This window comes from Mesocricetus auratus, unplaced genomic scaffold, assembly GCF_017639785.1.
Source record: "Mesocricetus auratus isolate SY011 unplaced genomic scaffold, BCM_Maur_2.0 Super-Scaffold_100020, whole genome shotgun sequence".
Lineage (NCBI taxonomy): Eukaryota > Metazoa > Chordata > Mammalia > Rodentia > Cricetidae > Mesocricetus > Mesocricetus auratus.
Window position 1 is genome coordinate 17,874,707 of NW_024429201.1, and position 23,370 is coordinate 17,898,076.

General features: G+C 43.5%; 1 long non-coding RNA gene across 1 annotated transcript in view; it reads right to left on the bottom strand.

Annotated features, from left to right (window-relative positions):
- Window positions 1-236: 236 nt before the first annotated feature.
- Window positions 237-23,370, bottom strand: part of LOC110339280 — a 61,664-nt gene continuing 38,530 nt past the window's right edge. The window contains exon 3 of the long non-coding RNA XR_002381399.2: window positions 237-1,427. This is a non-coding gene — a long non-coding RNA (uncharacterized LOC110339280). The remainder of the gene's footprint in view (window positions 1,428-23,370) is intronic.

Sequence of the window (23,370 nt, forward strand, 5' to 3'; positions counted from 1 at the left end):
CCACAGTGGAGCTCAGCTGAAGCATGGAGACAGCTCAAGTTGAGGTGACCTCCTCACTCCTCCTGTTGGCCTTCTCTCTCAGCAAGAACCCATTCTCTTGGCCAAAGAGTACATGACTGAAATAAGCAACAGGAAAATTAGCCTGTATGTCTCTAGCTTTACTCTAAAAACTGTACATTTCACCACATCATACTTCTTTGCCTTGAAGCATAAATAACCAAGACGATGAAGGCACATACAAACACACTTAGACCTGACAATAGTTACACAGGTACCTGGCAAAAATGATGGAAACTACGATGTCGCATATAAAGAGGTGTTGTCCTTCAGACCTGGAAGCAGCTGTGTGAACATGATTGGATGAATGCTGGTTGACCTCAGGGGAAAGGAGTTCTTCCAGAAACTTGCCAACACAAGCAGACCCTCTCTAGCCTTCCATTTCCTTCTCTTTCAGGAATCCATCTGCAATCCTACTCCTAGGCCCTTCTGATAGTTCCAGAATGACTTTGAGTGCCCTTTCCCAAGCTCTCACCTCAAAGAACCACACAATGTATCTGGCTATTAATAACAGGCTTTGACAATAGGCAGATGGAGGTGAGTTTCAGAATACTGATCTTTTAAAGAGGCTGGGCTACTTTGATGTTGAATTTGAGGCAAATTGAAAACCAAACAAGCTCTAGGGATTCAGGAAGCATCCTGGAAGACATTCAATAGCTGAGGCCATCCCAAGACTGCATGAAACCCCCAGTCCTTTTCCTGGGAGCCCTTGACTGTATCATAGTCTTAGGTAAATTAGCAATGTAATGGCATGTAGGAACAGGGGCAGAGTTGGGAACAGTAAGCTATTTTCCTGTAATAGATGCCAAAGTTCATCTAAATCTGAGTTGAGTTCTCTTTTCCCCAGAAGAGGCAGCTCTGCAAAAGACGCTGGTTAAGCTTTCAGGAAATCTAAAATGCAAAGTATGAAAGGACATGAACTATCCAAGTCACCAGAATTCATGCTTGGGACTATATTGTCTTAGTGCAGACTCACAGCACAGCCCAATGCATAGTATCCATGTCACATAGCAATTCTAGAAACTGCACTATGGTGAGAGGGCTACAGAGGCGAGTCATACCACAGCCATCACTGCACAGCTACCCACCCATTGCATCAAGCCAGAAATGATTCCACATTAGCCACAGCTCCCATGATCTCATTAGCAAAGATATTAAGAAGCATCAGCTACTCTAGGAGGAAAGATTGAAACAGTGCCACAAATTATTTCACCCAGAACATTTCAGTCTGATTGGATAGATAGATGCAGGGGGTGGTGAGGGGAGTCCATCTCCCTGTGGTAGCTTTTCTTAATCTTGTTAGGAAGGTAGTTGTATGATGGGAAAGAGATGCATCTTGACGTCTGCTAGTCCAGGTCAACTTTGGCATCCTGCAGATTGAAAGAATGGTTGAGACAAGTAAACAGATTATAGAATGATGATTCTCGGCTTATACAAGCTAAAATGGGGGACAGATCTGGTTCAGCATATAGATGGATTAGAAACTCAAATAATATGATTAGGACTTGCCTTTCCCCTTATTAGTTCTCTTTATGTAAGCTCTGGTTCTGGAAACATCTACTATAGCTGGTCAGTCAAAGCCAGCACACTGACAGGACAATAGGCTAGGCAGGATGGGGGTTTTCCCCCTTTAATTAGCTCTTCCTTCCCCAGTCGTAAGTCCTACATGAAAGTATGACTACTAGCACTATGGGCTTTTCTGCCTGTTATGAACAGACTCAGAACATAAGAGCAATAGATCTATTCCTGGGAAATGTATCAAAGACTCTGATTGAGTCACATGTTGACCCTAAGACTAGACTGTGTCCTGAATCATGGAAAGTCAAAGATGGAATCGGGTGAGTACCAAAGGCACATAGGCCAAGTCAAGACAGGATGAAATCAGACTACAGTGGCTATAATAAGAAAAGCCATGAACAGTGAGTGCCAGGAACAACAAATGCCCACTATAGTACATGGAGTGGCCTTGAAACCGATGTTCTCACAGTCTTTCATCTTAGCTTGGGTTTCCCTCCAGAAAATGGAGACTGAGATAAAAGCTTACATGTGGGTCATTTATTTCCAGAAATGCATCAAAAAAGAGTTGGGAGCTAAAAAAGAATGCAGAGGAAGCAAAAAGAAAAAAGCAACACTGTAGATATATTTTTAAGGGGAAAATATGAAGGGAGCATTTATTGACCAGATTCCACTCCCAGTGGCTTGAGGATTGTCCGTAGATAATAGCTCTCACCTACAGACTGACACAGGAACAATAATGACCTAGTGGGCTCTAGCAGGTATTCCACACTGCAAAATTAGGAAACCATGAAGCCAAAAAAGATAGTGTAGGTAAGCTCCACAACAATCAATATCAAAAGTAAGACATAGGATGTGCTACAAAGGCTGATACACGTTTCTTCTTGCACTCTTGAATTTTCTTACTTTGTGATTTTGGTTCATTTTTAAAATCAAAACTAGCCATAAAGAGAAAATAGCACACAGCTAGGCATGGGATTGTATAAGGAACATTAAGGAAAGACTTAGACTTGTATCTTTCCTCAGCCACCAGGAGTGGCATTTAGTTGAACGATCTATCATCACTGAAACAGAGATGTCAATAATGTCTACCATATGTGATTGTTGAGAATATTATCAATACATAAAGTCATGCTGTCACCTTATCAAAATACTACTTTCATTTCTACTGTTCTTAAAACTAACAAGATTTATAAATTTTAATTAAATTGGGAATACAAGCTAAATGAACTCCTACAGGTGTCCTTTCTAGCGTCTACCATTTCCATTCAGTTGCAGAAGTTTGCAATTCAAGATATTTACAATAACAACCAGGCTAGAGATGCCACTCCATAGTAGAATTCCATGAGGTTCTGACTTGTACTTACCACAGACACACAAACTACACACACACACACACACACACACACATACACACACCCCTCATACCAACACAAGAACTTTATAAGTCACTGAAATTGTTCCAGAATTTGATAGCAAGATTTCCCCTAATTCTCATCTCTTAAAAATGTATCACCCATCATTTTTGAAATCCATTTAATCTAAATCAAGAGAGTGATCATTTTCTATCCAGTCAAGTCCTAATGCAGCTTCCAGGAACTCAGAAGAAACATAAAGTGCATTTGTCATCATTGACAGCAGTACAAACACTTAAGAATTTGTTTCCCACTATTTCTTTATGCTGGGGTCCAATGCTGAACCCAAACATTAGCTATATTCTTGATGGGGAACCACAGCCAGGACACCTAGCCATGCACTACAGTCCTGGATAAATAGTGCTGTTCCCTTCATTCTAGTCTTCCAAATTATTGGGCTTTTGTGTGTCTCTTTAGATATTCTCACATAAGATAAGATGATGTTGAGCATCATTTGATTAGCCTCATTTGTCTTCTGATTATGGAAGATCTGAACTCCTTAGGGACCAAGTTAAAAGCTACCTTTTCTGTCTTTAAATTTCTCTTTCAGCCTGGCATTATTGCCAAAGTGTCAGAAAACCAAATTTTTCTTGGGTAAGAGGATACAGAGATAGCTTAACCCACATGCCTATTAGCCTCTTAAATTTTCATTTCCTTTAGTTCCCCAAATAGCCTGACCTCTATATTGTATTGCATCACCCAAGGCAGCTACAGCCAGTTGTCTGAAAGTATCTTGATTGCAAATCGATACCTTCAGGTGTTCGGAAAATGTGTCTAATATCCAATATCCCTCTTTGAGCTAGTCTCACCCATGGATGTTACACGGCTTGTATTTTAAGATGTATCATCTAAATGCACCCACCAAATATGATGAAAACCACCCAGTTGTTCTTATATCATGTACCAATATGCATGCAAACTTCCTCATAGACGGGAACAAAAGCATCAGGTAGCCCACACTGGGAAGAATTTCTGAGTTCACATTTTAGGAAAAGCATTAAGATAGTGGTGGTAAAAATTCTGAACAAAATTAAGTTTTAAGATAAATTACTAATTCTAATGAATGAAGGAGAGGGAGAAAGTGCCCTCAGACAAGTCAAATATGAGAAGGCACATGGGGACTAGGCTATACTAGAAAGCATTTTCTAATGAGTTCTTGCTGCTGTGACCACACGATTATTGTAGATTAGTGTTGCCAGATTTGTCTCTGCTGTCTCCAGCACAATTAGCCCGAATCAGGCAGTTCAGATTCTCCAGAGGAAAAATATGGATCATCTCACCACAGCCCTTGTTCTCCTGGGCCTTAGAGTGCCTGTGAACAGAGTGCCCCAAGTGTCCACAAGACCGCCCAGCCCAGCCTCATCATTTTGTATGTGAAAGAATCAAGGCTTGGAGAAGAAGACAAGTAACTTCCCAGAGCTACTGAGGTGGAAAAGCTAGAACATATCAGCATTCAAAACAAGTGGGCATTGTTCAGAAAGGTGCTCAGTGAAATGAAAACTACATGGGATTTTGAAATTTCAAAGAATTTCCAGTGGTTACATCCCAGCCTCTGCCCTTGAAGAGGTCAGTCCTCTGGGTAATCGGTATAGCAAATAACAGCATAGAAAAATAGACAAAGTGGGGAGGAAGGGAGGTAAGGAGAGGGGAAAGCATGAAAGGTGAGAGGGGGGATGGGAAAACAAAGAAAAAGAAAGTCCACACAGGGTCAGTAAGTGTGGGAAATGGAATCTCATCACACGCTAGGCTGTCTGCAAAGGCCAGTCATAAAGAAATCTACTTAACACAAAACTCTTTGCCTAAGTCACATCTATTAATATCCTATAGACCTGGCATTCGAGGAAACATATATTTGGGCATGCTGACTTAGTGAGCAGAGAGATGGATTTCAAAATAATTGGGCTGGAAAGTAAAGAAATTGAAACCACCTGGTTTGTGTCAAGCAAGAGGTCAGTAATGGTCCATGATTTTTCTGTCCTAGGTTTGGAGATGAGGGGAGCGTTTGTGTGTCCTTCAATAGGCAAGATAAGAAGAACAAATTTTCTTCTTTGGTTTGCCATTAGAGGTATGTGTGAAAGAGAATAAGAACATGGATCTGTCCTTGCTACTTTTCTTCCTGGGTATTTAAATCCCTACCAGAAACATAGAGCTCAGAATAGTATGCCCATATGTTTTTAACCTCTACAACAAACTACCATGATTTTTCCTCTAAAAGCTGGTAAAATTCCATTTCTACCTCAAAAACTGTGAGAAAAAAATTGGCCTTTAAACAAACTAATTTGAAAGGTTTAAAAAAGTATTAGAGACTTGGAAAAAAATGGAATAGAGGACTTAAATATCCCAAAGTGTGAAAATGCTACATTTTTATATTCAAATGATTTGAAATAGATGAACAGAATGCTTCCAAACTTTCTAAAAATATGTATCTTCAGGCAATTAAATAAATCAGCCTAAGGGTCATTTATTTCAAGCACTTAAAAGGACTGATTTAGGGCATCCATGAGCCCCATAACTGACTGCACCTGGGACACATGGGCGATGAAAGGCTCTTCACACTTTCCCAGGCCTGTAATGATATGTTTAGCTGAACTAATTTTAGACATGTCGGAAGCTTTTGATTCAGTATACCATAAAGTACTGGTGACAAGTCTGTGGTCAGTGGCAGACATGGGCCCTGGTCATTTTAAAGTTGGTTAGTGAGTCTATTCCTTAAAGGATGGTGGCCATAGGAATAACTCATGATTCACACATATTTCCTGAGAGGTTTTTTTTTCTTTCCCCTGCTCTATTTACTCAGCATGGGAACAAACTTTGGAACCCATCATTGGCAACTCCATCTTCTTCATGACACCCATCCTACTACAAAAATTTCTACCAGGCCATTAGAGCCCACCTGATCTTTTTGCTTGACTCATAGTTATTTTGGTTCAAGCAAGAAGTATCCAGCCAGCCTGACTAGACTGAAGTTGCCATCCTCAGTTAGAGGAAATAGAGTAAGCATGTCATAAGGTAGACCCATCCATATCAGAGCTCATCAGAGATGAAAGCTCACTGACTGGTCAGCTGCTTGGGCATGGACAATAAAAGTCTTCTTTTGCCTGAGATTTGGATCTGCATGTGTCTACATTAACTTCAAAGAAACACTACATTCCTGTCCCTCGGTTTCACCTTGGTATTGCCACCCTCTTCTCTACAACACTATGTTGTACAGAGGGATTTTATTACCCTGTTTTCTTCAGTCTTGTTTGTTTTGCATCATTCAGTTCAGATCCTTTTCACCACTACACCCTGCAAAATTCACCATGAATGGATTTCTGCTCCAGAACTCCTCACCCAGAATAAGGGGCTGAACACCTTTGGTGCTATCTCTTTCTAGAGAGATTCTAATGCTGTAAGGAACTCAGGACAGATCACTACTGTCCTTTCATTTTATACAACGAGAAAACAAGACCCAGATCACCTTAATGTGTTTAATAATTCAGCAAAATCAGAAACATCTCAATGCTATCTCCCCAAATGTCAGCAATCAATCATATTCCTCACCATTCACTTGTATTTCTCACCCTTCATCAGAAAGTGGGGAGAACAGCAGGAAGACAACAGGGATGAAAAACAGACAAGGAGAGGATGGGAAAATTAAATGAGAACAGGAAAGTCAATTAGTGAGAAATACTCATCACCCTGTTCTTTTCTTTCCAAGTGTTTGCTTTGAACTTTTTGATCTCCCAACCCCCTCCCAAAAGTCAGATATTATCAGCTCTTCTCACAGATGCCCTTTGGGCATCCATAATCCAAGGACAGGGTGATGCAGAGATAAGTGTGGCTCTGTGAGCCTCACGTTCTAGCTCTATGGCAATAGATGCTTCGACGGTTGGTATCGTGAGTGTGGATTTTAAAATGTTCATCTCATTTATTCAGCAGTTATCTCACTGAACATCTGCCATATGTTAAGAGCTCTGCTGCACACTGTATGGTGCATGAATATGAAAGAGACAGAGCTTTGTCACTAGAAACATCGTTCGAGAAGGCAAAAATACTCTTGCTGGTAGCAAACTCCAGGAATGTGATCTTGCATGCCCACAGCTGTAACACAAGGAGGGCTCAGATGGGAGCCTTTAGAGTAAGTCATACTAAGCATTACTGTGGGAGCGAAAGGAAGAATGCAGTAACGCACCCTTGGAGGGACTCTAAGAACCTGTTACTATGTACACAATGTGAGATTCACCTTTATGACGGACTTAGATTTCCTCAACGTATGTGAAGATCCAGCAAAACCAGAAAACCTCAATGAGTGGAGACTCTAAGGCTGTCTCCCAATTGTCACCAATCAATCACTTTCATCACTATGAGTCAAAAAATGGAGAATGACAGACAGTGGGAATGACAAAGATCGAGAGCAAACTTCCTTGAAAACAGAAGTGACACAAGGGCAAAGAATTCAAAGATTTGCTTGGCAAGGCCTAAATGGACCTGTCTGGCTAACACACAGGAGAGGTGAATGAAGGGAGAATTGGTTGGAAGCATGTATGGAAGCCAGCTAGTGAACTATAAGAAGGTAGGCTGAGAGACTCAGTCTGAACTCCGGGTAGACACATTAGTTGACTCCCAGAGAAAGGAAACTAGGGATGAGAGACACTCAAAGTTAGCCACCTTTTGATGATCCAGGCAAGAGATGAAGACTAGTGTGGGAATGGAGAACAGATTGACTCTTGAGGCACTGGAGATGTAGAAAGGGCAGGAGTCACTGGGTATAGAGACTGAAACAACTAGTCCTAGGGTGCTTCTGGGGACACAAAATCCACCACATCAAGAAACACCTGGAAGTGTGAAGCTTTGAGTCTGCCATTGAGATGGTCTTGCTGTTGCTAGTGTTGTTGATTGATTAAAGGAATGTGTTTTGTTTACTGTAAATTAATAATATTTTATTCATCAACACACACACACACACACACACACACACACACACACTTTTTCCTTGCTTGGGTCCTAGCCAGCTCTGTTTGTTTGTTTCGACAGAATCTCACTGTGCAGCACTGGCTGGTCAGAGGCTTGCTCTCTAGCTCAGGATGACCTCAGTGCCTCTGCCTCTAAGTGCAAGGCTTATCAGGATAAGCTGCCACATAGCCTGGAATGCTTTAATTTTATTACTTCTGTATATTTTCAAAATATAGCAGAATCGTAATAAGGAAATATACCAGATATCACAGATATTTCAGACTTTAAAAAAGTGGCATGCTCTCAGAATTTCTTTGTTGATGTGGAAATATAATGCACTTTGCTGTTGACCAGAAAGGAAACAATCAGTTCAAATAGTCCAAATCAATTTTTCTGACCTACATGACCTCCCTATGTGTAGTATATATGTGCCTGCTCTCATTCATTTTAATATTAGAGATTTTCTTTTTGGGAAACTGGCATTATTGAATTCAGAAAAGCTTATCTATGAAGAGTCCCACATTAATAAATAATCCCCTATGTTTTCTGGTGCTCTGGTCTCTAGAGATATCTTATCTACCTGGAGAGATGCTAAAGAATGTGGGGTCAGGGCTTAGGGTGTAGCTCAGCAGTAGACCACATGCTTAAGTGCTCTGGGCCCTGGATTCAACACTAATCATAATAATATGAGGACACACAATAAGAGACCCCCGCCAGCTCCTAACAGACATACAGCCTACCATCTTCCTCCAGGGTATTCACCAATGAACTAGAAGTAACTGGACTCCATTTCATTCTTAGTTCCTCAGGGCTTGCTGTATGCATCCCTTTTCCCTATCTTCCCTCAACATGATACGAAGCAAGCACTTACTGAACACCTGGTGTATATGGAGCACTGGGGCTTGTGATACAGAGGTAAAGCCTTTGTTTTATACTAACAAGAAGGAACTCATTGTCCTGAAGAATGAATGACCCCTTAAGCACAGGGATCAGCTCTATTCAAATCAGGTGACTTCAGAGATGTAAGAGTGAAACAACACCATGTGGTCTACACCTTAGCTATGCAATCCTGGCAAGTGATTTAAACCCACAAGCCTCCATTATCCTCTTCTAGAAAATGGAGGTGATCACTGCCTCTGAAGGTTCTGGTAAGGATTAAGTGAGACACTTAATATGGTGATGACTAATTTTTTAGCAGGGAAGAATTTAAACACTTGCTGGAGCTTCACAGAAAAGTCTAGAATGCAAAAACCATTTCAGGTTACACATTCCCAGGAGCAATCCTTCTTCAGCATATATGTCATGCTTCTGTTTTATTTCTCTCCTTTTCCTATACCAGACATTGTCATCTGTTTATTTCATATTCATCCAATGTTTATTCCCTTCTTAAAGCCAGTGCTCTGCTCACAAAGCCCCAGTCCATTGCCAGCACTGTCACAAGTCTGGAGCTGCCACAGTGAATCAAAACTATCCCCTTGCCGTCCAGAGAAGTCGTTCTCAACCTGTGGGTCACGGCCCCTTCAGGGGTAGAACAACCCTTTCACCGGGGTCACCGAAGACCATCAGAAAACACAGATATTTACATTATGATTCATAACGCTAGCAAGATTACACTGATGAAGTAGCAGCAAAAATAATTTTATGGTTGGGGGGGTCACCACACCAGGAAGATAAAAGCTGTACTAAAGGGCAGCAGCAGCAGCAGCAGCAGCAGCAGCAGGAAGGTTGAGAACACTGCTCCAGAGGATAGCAAGCCACAGGTGAAACTGCCACCAAGAACATGGGCTCCGTGCTATGCATCCTTCCCAGTTCCCCGAAACTCTCATTGAGCAGATGAGTTATGACCATTTCTAACATTTATATTGAAACACAACCAAGAGGTGGACTCCAGTTGCCTGTTGCCAGGCAGACTGTACCCTAGGAGGTCAGACTGCATAATTAATCAAGGGAGGCAGCAGGAGACTCGTTATCTAGGAGCTTCTGGTCTGGGTGCACATACTTGCACAAGCAGGGTAAGTTACCCCTAACAAGGTTTTTCAAGGTGAGCCTGACTTTTATCCATGTTCCTCACCTCCCTCCCAGTCCCTCTGGGGCATTTCCAACCTAGTTACTCCAACATTCCAGGAAAGGCACAATCTCCTTCAAGCATCACACCCTCTTCCCAAACGGTATCCGCAGACACAAACTTAGCATTAGGGATGACATCACCATCTTACTGCAGATTATAGACCCAGACACAGAATTGGCATGCGGGCCAAGGTGATGGGGCAGCCTGGAGCAGCACTCTGTCTGAATTGGGAGTGAGCAAAGACTTGCTAAGAAGGTATTTTTGATATAGGAATTCTTTTTTATTTTTTTCTTTGCCTTTAAAAAAATGCAGATAGGAATATGAGACCTAGAATTTATCCGTCCTGCACAATTTATGCTAGCTCATTACCTCCTGCTAGACTCCAAGGCTTTGTAACGGAAATTGGCTCTGATCTCTGAGATGGGCATTACATCATAGTCTTCTTTTAGCACATTATGTCATCCCTGCTGAGACGCATTATCTATGGTTGGCTCAGCAGTAGCGATTTTTGTGGGCCGACTACAGTGTTCCCAGAGAACTGCTGGGAACCACAGATTGAAATCTGAAACATTTATCTTCTAAAAAGCTGAAAAGGGGGAAAGATGTTCACGTTGTACCCCATTTCTTTCTCTTAACCCTCTCCTTTCTTGGCTACTTCAAGTCTGCTTTGCTATGAGCATTTGAGAACAGTGTGCTAAGTCTGTGCAGGGGCCACCACGAAGGGAACTGATACACCTGCAGGCACCATGATCACATCCCAAGGGAAGCCACAAGGTGCTCGGAGGAACCACCCACACTCTCGCACTGCAAACAGAGAACATTCTGCCACGTCCTCGGGTTGTTTCAGGAAAGAGTACCCAGGCTGAAGCTCCGTGTGAACACATACACCTGCTTATCCTCCTGGCCATGCTGTGGCCACACGGACAAACTCTAGATTTGTATTAGAAAAAAAATGTTTGCCAGGAACTGCTCCGATATCATCTCTTCTCACTTCAACCATGAAATTAGAAGCCCGTTTTGTATCTTTCCATCCTAGGCAGGATAAGAAGAAGCCATTGCACGGAGGGAATAGAAAGATACTTTTAGGATAAAGCAAAGACATTCTCAAGCCCCCAGAGAATCCCTATACCTTTCGTGTCACAAAAGCATAATTGTGGGATGGTGGGGGTGGGGAGAAGGCTCTAAATACCACACGGAAATCGAATGCAGTCAAGCATGACGAAATGACAGTTCCTTTCCTATACACTAACTAATGAGATTCATTGGGTGGAAAGTAAGTGCTGGAAGACGCTCTCAAAGAACCCATGGCATTCCTTTTCCTTGCCCAAAGTGCATTTTTTTCAGACTCTTTAATAGTGAGTATTTGCACCCTCAAATACTTTTTGTGATACTTAAATGGCAGCTTCATCAGAGCAAGCAATCCCAGGACACATGGGAATGGAAGTAAAGCGAACATTTGTCCTGGCCCAAGAGCCTTGTTCCTCTTTCTACCCTCAGTGACTCTCTGGCATGTCCTACTGTAGGGTACACACACAGTCCCTTGGGTCACAAAGCAAGAAGTTACATTTCCTTCTCTTTCCCGGTCCACAGCAAGGCCATGTGCACAGTCCAAGCATCCCCATAGGGGTTGGGACTTTGGAACATGGAGCTACCTGGCAGGCTTTCAGCAACCAGCTGATGTTCTTGTCTCCAGCATCTCTTCTCTCACATTTCATGTCTGTTGCCGTCTGTCTTTGTTACCTCTGAAGAGACAACGGGAGGGTTGATGGAGTGACCCACGGAGAACTCTGAAGAGGCTTTCAGATGGACGGTGGACTACAAAATGCCACTACACAGCTAAAAGGCATTTGCAAAACTCCTCTCACCGTTCCTTCTCCTTCCTTTCCTTGTCCCTTGGTCTCCACTCCTTCACCCAAGCTCTTAGAATTTTATGTTCTGAAGGTCAAAATGCTTTAAATCTTAGTAACTACACAAGCCCATGAACACCCACTCAGATGGAAGCTGTCATTGTGACCCAGTCACCTTCAGGACTGCTGCTATAAGAGCAAGGAATCAATGTCTACCATGAGGATCCAGCACAGACTTCCAGTGCTTATGAAAGCCACATTGTTACTCTAATTAGCATAAACCATGAGACATAGCTCTGAAAACATTAAAATGCTTACTGATATTTGTAGTGCATTATAGAAAAGATTTGGATCTACAATTATTATGTCATGTTATTTTTTTAAAAGCATATACACACAAAGAGAACATTCTAGAGGAATGCACAGCAAGGTATAGATAGCTTTCTCTGAGTCATAGGAAAGATAAGCATGGCATGTCTACAGTCTTATTGTTGATAATGAATACACCCTGACTTTGTAATGAAAACTAAAACCTATGTTTAACATCAGAAAGGGAACAGTATCTAGCAATGTACACATAACAGCATGGCATCGCAGAGTGGATGAACATTTCCTGTGGGAAATCAGGAGAGTTTTCTGGAACTAATTATCTATTAATGACCCATCAACACTGAAAATCCATAAATCATCTACAGCCTGAGTTATTCAACACATCTGATTTCCAGCCTTCCACATCTTAGGCCCCATCAAAAGTAATAGGTTTGTCAGAAAGGATAGATGAGGTACTTTTTGTTTGCATTACTTGTATAAAGAAAGTAAGAAGAAACTTGTCATTTTGGGTAGGGAGGAGGGATAGAGAGAGAGACAGCGAGAGAGGTACTATGGTTAGAGAACAGCCCCACCCTTTTCAAGTTTTTGAAGTTTTTTCATCTGTATTCATCACTAGTCAGAAAGCTCTCAGTTTTAGAAGTTCTTGTAAATATCAATGAGAACATTCTTCCTGGTTTGGTTAAGAAAAAGCAGCTGCTGAGCACAGAAATCATTTCAAATTTCCAAGTAGAATCCCACAGAACAAAAGTCCAATTGGCCATTGAAGCAAAGCTCCCTCTTACACATGGGAAGAGCCTAGATATGTTCTTATTACACCCCGAGAATGAGGAGTGTCTAAGAGTCACCCCAGCTGTCCTTCATGTAACTTCCAAAAGTACCAATAGAAAGAAATTGTTACACAATGAGAATCATAAATGCCACAAAATGTCAGGAACCAAAATCCCAAAAGCCATTTCCTTTTCCACAAAGATCTTGAGGTAGGAGACTGACCCAAGGAGGGAGGAGCAGGTCACAAATTTTCAGAAGGAATAAGGACATTGTAATCTCAGGACTCTCTGAAACATCTGAGATGACATCATGGGGAAGGGGTGACAGGAAGGCAAAGGAAGTCTTTTTTAAGTCAGAGAATTCAGTTGTAATAGTGTCACATACAGTCACAACAAAGGAGTCAGATCCATAGAGCACTCTGTAGATGGGCTAGCCCAGCACAGTTTTTCCAAGTTGAACTAAAGATACCAATATTTTATATGGTATCCTGATCTGAGGAGGGCAACTTCCATATGATCACTTTTTTGGGGTAAGTCATCTGAGGAAAAACTGCTAGCATCCAGAGCACAAGTGTCCAGAGTCAACAGTCACAACACTGTCTGCTGCCAGCAGTGGGAAGATAAAAACTTTCTTTTAATAGTCTGTATCCCATTGGCAAGAGGGCCAAACATGTACTAAATGTTGGTATGTTGTTGACTCCAACATACCTGACAGCAGCAACTCAAAGAAGGAACGGTATGCTTCAGTCCATGGGTCCAGAGGGTCTTGATCCTTCATGGTGGGGAGGCAGAGTGAAGTTTATGACAGCAGGACCATGTGGCAGAGTCTTCACAGCACAGTGGACCTGGATCAGAACTACTATCTAGAACTAAGCATTAGCCATACCTTCAAATGCTTGCCCTTGTCACCCACTTTGGACAGTCAGACTCTACTTCCTAAAGGTTCTCCAAAGCAGCATGGCCAGCTAGAGAAGTGGTGCTTACATACTGAGCCTTTGGAGCTGACAAGATGGTAAGATGGGTAAAGGTGCCTGCCACCAAGCTTGATGACCAGGGTTTAACTCAGAGGACCCAAATAATAGAAGGAAAGAATCAAGCCCCACAAGTTGTCCTCTGACCTTCACACACACACACACACACACACACGCACATGCGCGCGCACACACACACACACACACTCACTCACATGCCTCATACAATACACACAAGCACACAAAATGAATGCATCTTGAAGTAATTTTTAAAAAAGATTAAGCCTATAGGGGGCATTTCAGATTCCTGTATCACCACCAAATTCTGCTCCTGAGAAACTCTTAAAGATTTCCACCAGTATCTCATCACTTCTGGGATAAAACAAATCTACCTATACAACTCTTGGAGTTCTTCTCAATCCTCATATGCAATGGTTGTCAAGTTCATTGGATCTGGAATCAACTAAGAGACATACATGCCTCTGGGCATCCTGGAAGAATTAACTGAAAACATAAAACCTTTCCCCACAATGAGTGGTACCTTTCAGCAGCATCCCGGACATAGTAAAGTTCAAAAGAAAACCTTCTGATTTTGCCTGCTTTCTTTACCCCTTGCTTGTATGTGCATCAACTCTGGTAGTGGTGGTGTAAGTGATGGAGGTGATGGAGGTGGTGGTGATGGAGGTGGTGGAGGTGATAGAGGTGGTGGTGGTGGAGGTGATGGAGGTGGTGGTGATGGAGGTGGAGGTGATGGAGGTGGAGGTGATGGAGGTGGATGTGATGGAGTTGGAGGTGATGGAGGAGATGGAGGTGAAGGTGATGAGGTGGAGGTGATGGAGGTGGATGTGATGGAGTTGGAGGTGATGGAGGAGATGGAGGTGGAGGTGATGGATGTGATGGAGGTGGAGGTGATGGAGGTGGATGTGATGGAGGTGATGGAGGTGGATGTGGAGTTGGAGGTGATGGAGGAGATGGAGGTGGAGGTGATGGAGGTGGTGGAGGTGGAGGTGATGGAGGTGGAGTTGGAGGTGATGGAGGTGGTAGAGGTGGAGGTGATGGAGGTGGTGGAGGTGGAGGTGATGGAGTTGGAGGTGATGGGTGTGGAGTTGGAGGTGATGGAGGAGATGGAGGTGGAGGTGATGGATGTGATGGAGGTGGAGGTGATGGAGGTGGATGTGATGGAGGTGGAGGTGATGGAGGAGATGGAGGTGGAGGTGATGGAAGTGGTGGAGGTGGAGGTGATAGAGGTGATGGAGGTGATGGATGTGATGGAGGTGGAGGTGTGGAGGTGGAGTTGGAGGTGATGGATGTGATGGAGGTGGAGGTGGAGTTGGAGGTGATGGATGTGATGGAGGTGGAGGTGTGGAGGTGGAGTTGGAGGTGATGGATGTGATGGAGGAGGAGGTGGTGGCTGTGACCACACTGTTGCAGCCGTTACCACCACCATCACCACCATCACCACCATCCTTTGCCAGCCACATCAGAAGCCAGCATCTTCCAAGGAGGATTGAAGGCCAGTGTCTCTCCAGGAATCCTCCAGGCATTCAGCACCAGACTGGAACTACTTAGCCATCCAATCTTGTGGACTGGGCAGCTACCAGAGTTCTCAGCCTCTCCAGTATGAAGACATTTATTGTTGAACTATCTCTCCTGTATTGTGCAAATCAATCTAGCAAATTCCCCTTTTACATATGTTCATTTTATCAGTTCAGTTTCTATAAAGAAATCTGACAAATATACCATGCAACAGTCTCTCCAGTAGAGCCTAGGCATCCCCCATGAAGGTATATTCATCAACCCAGAAGTTACCATGCTCATTCACACCTCTGAGCCACGAGTCTGTTGCTTCCCCATGATGATCTCCACTCTTATCTTCATAGAAAGCCCCAGTCATCCCTCAACCCCCTCAGGATCCCCACTGAGAAGCTTCTTTGTGTCTTTTGGGGAACACTGACTCAGTTTCCTCTCTGTTCCACTGTGTTGTGTGTATCGATGCAGCCACCTGTCTCAGCCTTTGTAAATTACAGCCATTCATCCCAAGACCGAAGGCCTCTTGAAAGCAGTTGGGGTGTTCATCTTTGTATCCTTGAGACAAGGAAAATGCTAACTATGATTGCATGTTCTGTGTGCACGAAACAGAACTGGCAGTGTCAACACTGGCTAGGAACAGCAGATGTGGTTTAATAAGTTGGTGGGAGGAGCCAGGAGTGAGTCACACACAGAGAAGCAATGTGTTTAGAACCAGCCATGTGTCAGAAACCGATGTTGCTATCCATCGCCCAGCATAAGAGTCTTAACAACCTGGGGAGTATACTGGGTGCCCATACAAGACAGCAACCAGAAATTCTCCCATAGGTAACTTTAAGAAAAAGAGCATAGACCCCTGGCCAAGGCTGTTCATTTAACCAGATGGTACATCTGAGCAATTCCCTCTCACTAAACGCAGTTTCCTGTAAATGAACCTCTGCACACAAGTAACATATTCACTATCATTTTCTGTGGGATTCTATAAACTATGATGCTAATGAAATGACACGAGATGGGGCTGTGGGAGTCAAGAGCATCTAAGCCAGAGGGGACTAGGGTCCCAGTAACAAATGGGGAGAAAAGGAGCATGGACCAGGCTGGAGTTTCTTGAGAGAGAGGAAAGCAAAATGCAGGCTCCCGTCTGTCTCTCATCTCACCCACCTTCATTTCACAGTTCTGTCCTTAAGCAGAATGGGACCTATCCAAGCTACATGAAAAGTGCCCATAGTTCACTCACAGCCTAAGTGAGCAACTTTTTCAGAACAAAATACAGCTGGGTAATGAAACAAACCTAGAGACACTGTGAACAAGAAGGCCGGGTTGTCTTCCATCAAAGTGAATTTCATTCTATCTATATTTATCTTTAATTTCAGGTCCCACTGCTGAATAGATCTAGGGTACTGGTTGAGAAAGGAAGGAAGGAAGGAAGGAAGGAAGGAAGGAAGGAAGGAAGGAAGGAAGGAAGGAAGGGAAAGGAAAGGAAAAATATGCTGTGTTCTCAGGAAATGCCAGAGGGCTACAAATCGTAGTCTATTCAGCCAGACCGGAGGCTGGAGGCTTATTCAAGCAGAGTGTGTACTGTCTCTCATTTCCTTCTGCATACAAACTAGTGATCCTTCTAGAACAGGGTTCAGAAGCAGCTCTTGCTAAGATCCAAAAGGAAGCTTGCCCAGCCAAGCAACTGCTCCACCCACCTAAAAAGCCTCGTGCTGGTGCTCCCATTTGAATGTAGGAGTCAGCCAGCCTCTAAATATAACCTGCGGGGCAGCCTCCACCATCATCCCTGCACATGTAGCATTTCTCTCTCCAAAATAATGAGAGGAGGTAAGTAAGTTAGTCTCCAGGGGAAGGGGCAGCATGAGATACAGGACTGTGACTCTCTCCACAGGGTAACTAGAGGGGAGAACAGCAGGCATCCACTCAGTAGCTGTCCCTTCACTTGTCACTTCATATCTTACCAAGAAGGCGGTACCTGAGGTTGTATAGTGGTCTTGAGCTGCTGGCTGACTCCAGGGCAGCCCTCAGAAGTGTGCCTTCTTGCACTGCAAACTTCTGAGTGTGGTTATATTGATGCACCTTCTCCATGCTTCACATTTTCTCTCTAGTCATGAGAACGTTTGTGACTCTAGATCAGTGGTTCTCAACCTGTGGGTGGCAGCCCCTACTTTGGGGTCACCTAAGACCATCAGAAGACACAGATATTTACATTACAATTCCTAAAAGTAGCACAATTACAGTTATAAAGCAGTAATGAAAATAATTTTATGGTTGGGGTGTCACCACAACATGAGGAACTATATTAAAGGGTCACAGCATTAGGAAGGATGAGAACCACTGCTCCAGATGATTTCCTAAGAGCCAACCCAAACCTGATGAGTTGTCAACATGTTTCACTAACCCAGTCACCCACCAATGGAAGTCCTATGCCATCCCTCATCTGTGCGGCTTCATGCCCACCACAGAACCAAACAAATAGTGGATGCCAAGGAAAAATAGAAGAATGCAAAACCCCCTCAGCTGTTCAACAGCCCTATCCTTGAAGTCAGTAAGATCCTTGAACTCCACATGGAGCTCTGGGGGAGATTCTCCAAAGTACAATATGAGTATCCATGATTCCTATACTTCCCATAACCTGCTCCAAATAAATCCTGCTGGAGTATATCAGGCACAGGGGAGAATCAAACCAGGATCAAGCACGGTCATAGTATCATTTTGTTTCATCTTCCTAACCTCCTAACAAGGTATTTCTTAAATTTATGAGACAGCCAAAGTTCACAGAGTAAGCAATGGAGATTTTCACCCTTTTTGTTCCCACTGTTGCTGACAATGAGTAGAATCATCTAGGGAACATCTGGAGACTGAAAGTGTCCAAATCCAATAACAAAAGCATCTGATTTCACTACTCAAAAGTGGGTACCCTGAGGAGAAAAGTAATCAGGAGTCTTCAGCAGATGTGAACCATACAAGAATGACTGTCCTGGCGAGGTGTGTGCATTGGTGCAGCGGCAGCATTAATGCTATGGTAGTAACGCCCTCCCAACTCCACAAGATAGGACTCAAGCCTAATACCATTAACTAGGCACCAAGCCCAGGCCTTGCTAGATAAAGGCCCTAGGCAAGAGCCAATACTGCTAAATGGACACAGTAATAAACTCCCTTCTAAGTTCTTATTTTTTCCTATAGAATAGAGCATGTCTCAGGTCTCATAAGAGAAGCTGTAACAGAAGTAGATGGCAATTAATACAGAGGCCTGCAACTGCCAATGTGCAGAGAGTAAGATACTATGAACAGCTAAATGGGACATCTATATCATATCCCTTCAGGCTCAGGGAGCATTAAATAAAAGTGTATTATAAGTGCAAGAGGTAAAGAAAACCTGATATGAACTCACTCATAAATGGATATTAGACATAGAGCAAAGGATTACCAGCCTACAATCCACAACCCCAGAGAAGCTAGGAAACAAGGAGGACCCTAAGAGAGACAGACATGGACCCCTGAGAAGGGGAAAGGGACAAGATCTCCTGAGTAAATTGGGAGCTGGGGGGGAGGGATGCAAAGTGGAGAGGATAAGGGGAAGGGGGAGGAGAACATGAGGGATCGGGAAGGTTGAGCTGGGGAAAGAAAAGGAAAGAGAGCAAGGAAAGAGATACCTTGATAGAGGGCGCCATCGTGAACTTAACAAGAAACCTGGCACTAGGGAAATCTCCAGGAATCCACAGGATGACCCCAACTAAGAATCTCAGCAATAGTGGGGAGGCTACCTTAAATGCCCTTCCCCTATAATGAGACTGATGACTACCTTAAATTCCATTACAGAGCCTTTATCCAGTAGCTGATGGAAGCAGAAGTAGAGATTTCACAGCTAAACACTGAGCTGAACTCCTGGAGTCCAGTTGTAGAGAAGGAAGAGTGATGAGCAATGGGATCAAGACCATGCTGGAGAAACCCACAGAAACAGCTGACCTGAGCAAGTGGGAGCTCATGACCCCAGACTGACAGCCAGGGAACCAACATAAGACCAAACCAGGCCTCCTTAACGTGAGTGTCAGTTGGGGGGCTTGGACAGTCTATGGGGCCTCTGGCAGTGAAACCAGTATTTATCCCTAGTGCAAAAATGTGCTTTGGGAGCCCATTTCCTATGAAGGGATACTCTCTCAGCCTAGACACAAGGGGGAGAGCCTAGGCCCTGCCCAAAATGATGTGACAGACTTTGATGATCCTCCATGGGAGGCCTCACCCTCCCTGAGGAATGGATGGGGGGAGATGGGGCTTGGTGGGGGGAATGGGAGGGAAAGAGGGAGGGGGAACTGGGATTGGTATATAAAATAAGATTATTTTAATTTAAATAAAAATTAATTTTAAAAAATCAAGAGGTAGTAGACATCTATAATGACACACTATTTGCCAGACACAACAGGGCCATTGTACACATGAACCCACAGAAGCCATGACTGTATTACAAGATCAAGCTAGCCAAAAATGCCAGCATGGATGGGGGAGGGTCTCATGAAGTTTCACCCCCAACTGAGGAGATATTGGCAACAGATGGTTACTGGGGCCGGAAGGGTCAGTTTTCTTCAGGGAAGTAGCCCCTATTGGCTACCCATGATACAGTAGACATTCCTACACACATGTACATACAGGCAGTACAATGGACTTGGTGGGTTTGTAAACAAAGCACATGAATTTGAAAGGTAAAAGTGTGCGAGGATAGCAGAGTAATTGAAGGAGCGAGGATGGGGCTAGTTGCCCTCATCCAAACATATCATATGAATATATGAAATTCTCAAACTATAAAAAGTGAATCCCATGATTTTTAGTGAGAATACCACTGAATTACAGTAGGTTAGAACAAAGGATTTGTCAGACCCAACAAAAGAAATGTTTTATCATTTTCATGTCACCTTTATCCCAATTCAGGGAAATCAAGCCACATGACTGTTGATTTGCTCTGTGACTTCCAGCTAGAATACAAAAATCAGACTAACAGCTAAACATTTCCTGGCCCAAAAAGGATTTTAGCCTTATGCCAAGTCTCATAAGTAACTGGACTATTTTCATCAAACTGGAAAATAATGAACAAGGTGAAGGACAACACTTGCATTGTGATTCACATATCTTGTAACTGGCATCCTGTGGGTGGTGGATCTGGAGGGAACCTAGCCATTTGATGATTCCAAAAGTTGCCTCAGGTGCAGACACAAGAAGAAAGAAAGAGAGCACAGAGCAGCCTGGCAGGGAAATATGGAGGCATGGATAAGTTATCCATGGTTACAAGGTGCTTTGGGTTCCTTGAATAATGGCAAAGCACCAAGGCCTGGTGTAGTTGCAAGTCCTAGGAATACTTGTTCCTCCTAACCTCAGTCTCCAACTTAGTTATGTTCCATGCCCATCCATGTCCCTTCCCCTGATCTAATAGGCAGCAAGGCATGCACTCGATCTTTCCCTGCTGAGAGAAAAGGCAATATGAATCCTACCAGAACTTTCTTCCTCATGGCAGACTCGTTGGAGCTGGAATCCACCTGCTGTTACATCCTTGGCATTTGCTAAGTAGATCATGGAACTAAATCAAAATATAATGCTACAGTCAGGTACAAGCTGTTCATTCTAGCCAGATTCCTCTTCTAAAGAAAAATTAATTTGCAAAGAATTAGGCAATCAAAGCCCCAGGTCACCAGTTGAGAGGACTCACCAAAACCTTCCAGCTTCAGCTTCAGCTTCAGCCCCTCAAGAATCATTCCCCCCCCCCAGGGCTTCAATTTCAGCATAAAATAGCACAGATCAGTTGCTTTTCATAGATGAAGTCATTCTGTTCTTGGAGTGTGACTTCCCCTGAACAAAGAACATAATAAAAACCAGCTTCGCACAACCCTTGAGAGATCTTGGAATAAATCTACCTTTACCACAGGCTGCTGTCTGGGGAAGAGAAGCAGTTATTGAATGTATTTGACCACATATAGCTTCATATTCAAATGATTTAGCATTTGTCCTCATTTCAGATTTAGGACCTAAGAGTGGTAAGACAACAGAGCAGGTTAGAGGCATTGACCAGGCCACATCTCTGAGTTTGAGTAGAAGCTAAAATCTAGAAAACTAAGTTGCAGTTCAAGACCATCAGGATGCCCATGTGCCCTGCTTTTCACTGTGTTCTGTTCTCTCTCTAAATTCTCACCCCTCTGCATGTGGCTAACTCTCCTCCCAAACCTCTCTAAAGAACTGTTGATCTTCTACCCTAAGCCTCTTCCCATTTTATCAGCCTGGCAGAAGCCTCCTCTACCTCCATATAATGGACCAGCATTCCATAGTTGCTCAGATCTCAAGTCTTGCCATCATCATTTAAGTCTTCATTTGTCACATATTCCATATCTAATCTGGCATCAATCTTAAATTAATTTAGTACTAGCTCAACTCCCAAGACAAATGCCAGATTCGCTCCTTTCTGTGGTCCTCGCTGTCAGGACCGGGTTTACCTTACTATATAGTCACCTCCTATTTTGTTTCAAGACACTTCTCTTGCCCACTTAATTTCAGTAGCTCTGAATTGGTCTCTGTTCTTCCACTCTGTCCAGTACAGCAATCATGTAGCCCGATCATAAACACATCCCACATCCCTGCTTAAAACTCATCAAGATGAAAATGCAACACAAACTCCTTGACTCCACTGCATTCCCAGTCTCTTCTGCCTTCTTCTCTGCACTGTGGTCTGGCCACATTGGCTAGCCACATCCTCAGCAGCCAGCCTCAGGCCTGACTCTGGCTCAGCACTGCAGCTCTTGCTCAGGGTGCTCTCCCCAGATACACACGTGACTATGAGCGCTTCAGGCCCAGCCTCAGCTCAGAGAGCTTGTCCCTGCTGATGCCACCCATCTCTGTCTTTCTCGTGCCTACTGTCGTCACAGCACCTGTTGGTGGTTGACACTACTTACCTCTTTGCTTGCATGCATGTTATCTATCCCTCTTGCACATACCTGAGAAAATCCCATTCTACTGCATCCCTCTCTCTTCACCAGGCACTGGAGACTTACTGATGAGCAGTAGAAACTGCCTGTGTCAGATCTCTGCACACCAGCTCCGGCTCCAGCCCTGGCCCAGTCTCTCACATAAACTCTCACTTTTTGTCTTTCCAGAAACAGGTCCATAACCAGAACTAGAACCCTTTCATATCATAGTTCAATAAAGGTGCGTGCATGTGTGTGTGTGTGTGTGTGTGTGTGTGTGTGTGTGTGCGTGCGTGTATATATTGAGTAGCATGATATACTGTCACTAAAATTCAAGAACAGGAGAGCCTGAGCCCGCAGAAACTAAGCACTGGGCTGAAAACGGCTCTCTCTAAGAAATCTTCCTCATGGACTACCCCCATTATCCTGGCCTCTATGTGATTCTTTCTTTCTATTCTGTTCCCACAGCATTTATTTATCCACTGTTCAATGAGTGTTTATCAGGAGCCAACACGTGCTAAGGCCTGCCTTTTCTGCTTGTCTGTCACTCCTGTCTCCCCTTCATTCATCTTGCTTGGAGCTTTGGTCTTCCATGTCTCCATCAACTCCTCTTACGAATTTTTTTTTTGCTTCAGTTATATTAGTGAGAAAATTCTTTCCAGGACTCGAGTTGACAGTCCCAAGAGAAAATCTAATTGGACTGGTTCACCCTTTAAAGCCTGGTCACACATCATAGGTCACAAAATAGCTAGTGAACTGGCAGCCATTGGGTCAACAGCCCAACTCACACAACCATCTGTTTCTGTGCCTGCAGCTGCTCATGTGCAAAAGAGAGTTGGCAGAGCTCACACTTCTAGGATAAACTTTAAGTTAGTGTTGGGACATTCAGGTCATGGAAAGAAACACATTTGGACATTTCAGCTGGAATTTCGCTTGTGTCAATGGGGAAGTTTGGTATCACTAAAGGTTTCATATCCAAAAATTGACATGTTTGGAG